The sequence below is a fragment of the Aplysia californica genome, unplaced genomic scaffold (assembly GCF_000002075.1).
Source record: "Aplysia californica isolate F4 #8 unplaced genomic scaffold, AplCal3.0 scaffold00009, whole genome shotgun sequence".
In the NCBI taxonomy this organism is placed as follows: domain Eukaryota; kingdom Metazoa; phylum Mollusca; class Gastropoda; order Aplysiida; family Aplysiidae; genus Aplysia; species Aplysia californica.
This window is the reverse complement of record NW_004797279.1, coordinates 2,290,691-2,292,629: the sequence shown is the minus strand read 5'-3', so window position 1 is coordinate 2,292,629 and position 1,939 is coordinate 2,290,691. Positions and strand designations below refer to the sequence as shown.

At 40.9% G+C, this 1,939-nt stretch overlaps 1 protein-coding gene across 3 annotated transcripts in view; it reads left to right on the top strand.

The window, feature by feature from the left end:
- Positions 1–1,939, top strand: part of LOC101853596 — a 16,324-nt gene that overhangs the window by 1,731 nt on the left and 12,654 nt on the right. For 2 of the 3 annotated variants that reach the window (XM_005089810.3, XM_005089808.3), the window contains exon 1: positions 959–1,062. The exons of the other annotated variant lie outside the window; for it this stretch is intronic. The gene's annotated coding sequence lies outside the window, so the exon portion shown is untranslated. Of the gene's footprint in view, positions 1–958; positions 1,063–1,939 lie in introns of those variants that run through there. 3 annotated transcript variants of the gene reach the window in all.

Genomic DNA, 1,939 nt, shown 5'->3' with positions numbered 1-1,939 from the left:
TATTAGCCCAATGCTGAAGAAGAAAATCAGAGAACCTCGAAAGACAACTTATTATATTATGGCGTCTCATCGTGGGAATGTAGGAATCAGACTTGTAGCACTATAACATAACAATATATTTTTTTATTTTGTATGATTGTTATTTGTAATAACACCCACTGGACAAAACAAAACAACATTATTAAGTAACCGACATCATACGCAACCTAACTAAAAAACATATTCGCCTCCCCGTCCTTGCCCCTTTTCTCATCAACCCAAAAAACGCGCGAAAATAGTAATAATTTTACTAAAGCTGGGTATCTTGCTTCCAAAAGAAGGACTAACACGCCCATTATTTTTATCTTGCAAGACGAAAACGAAACAAGAAAGTTACTTTATGCCTCTCCAAAACAACCTACGCCTCCTTGACAGTGATTTCTTCTTGCTTTTTTTTTAACCTATGGAGAGAAACCAAGGACGTTACTAGAGATTATATTATATGTATAATGTCCCCCAAGAGAAACCCATCTGTCCTTCACCATGGCACGTCTGTTGAATCTGAAAGCTGTGACAGTGACAGGAGATCTGTAAAGGGTTCTCTAGGCTATCATGGGGAAGTTGTTCTTTTTTCAGAGATCTTAGCCTACTTAAATAATAAACACAACAGAGATAGACAATTGGTAGCTCTTACTGTTGACTGATAGGCTAGGCTTAAACGTGGAAAATAAAACGGTAAACCAATAAAACATATGTTACTCCTTAGATCTAGATCTATCTCTTTTTTTTTTTAAAGACTAGCGCGAGTCTGTTGGGGGCCTTCTGCACTGCTGTGCCGCTTCTGAGTTCTCAGTTCTCAGGCAGCAGGCAGAGTAGACAGAGGAGAGCGGCTGAGCGTGCGAAGTTCATGTTTTAAAAAACGTTTTAAAATTTTGATTCTAAATCTGCTGCATAGATTTACGAAACGAAATAAGTTCTAGATTAGAAAAAAATTCGGAGGCCTTTATTAGCAGTCATTCAGCAGGGGAGCAGCACCAAGACTTTCAAGAGATTGAAGAGTCTAACACTACGCCTTTAGGCCTGGTAAAGGTTTTTAAGTCTAATATTGGTATGATTTGCTAGGCCTATGCTTTGTTACTTGTATTTTCTCGTCTTCAGCCCTATGCCTATTCAAGCTATTGGTTGGTCTTTTCTAGATTCTAGAGTATCAACAGTTCACTGAACAGCCATCAAGTCCAAACGTATTCCTGACGTTGTAGATCGAAATGAAAATAATAAATGTCATATAAAGATCTAGAAATCTAGATCTAGATTAGAGATAGATCTAGATCTAGGTCTAGATTTAGAATCTAGATAGATCAAGTATGAATAGGGCCTAGACGTATAGTTTTTTTTAAAGGCCAGCTCTATTGCTCCGAAAGCTCGGGAAAATAAACTTGAAATCTATTCTATTCTATTTCTCCAAAGGCTCGGTAAAATAAAGCCTGGGGCATGGGGGAAAGGCGGAAAAAGGAAATGGGACACACACACACACACACACACACACACACACAGAGAGAGAGAGAGAGAGAGAGAGAGAGAGAGGGAGAGGGGGGGGGGGGGGGGGGAGAAACAAAAAAAAAGTGTGCGCACACTCACACACAGGCATGTGCGCACACACAGACACGCACTTGCCAAGCAGGCCCGCCACGGTGAGATCAGAGACAGTGTATGTTTACGTAATATTGTCTCTGGTGAGATCTAGTCAACTGGCGAGGGAAGCCCTGGAAGATGACAAAATAGATGGCGTAAATACGTCCTGTATTTGGGCCAATCACAGAGATGTGCTAGGTGCTCGCTGTAGCTTCATGCAGTGTCGGGAAATTGTGTAATTCCTAGATCTACAACCGATCAGGCGCCATGGTGGATCAAAGGCTGTCTCTGGCAGCTTTTACTTCTTTCTCTCTGTCTTTGCTGGTTC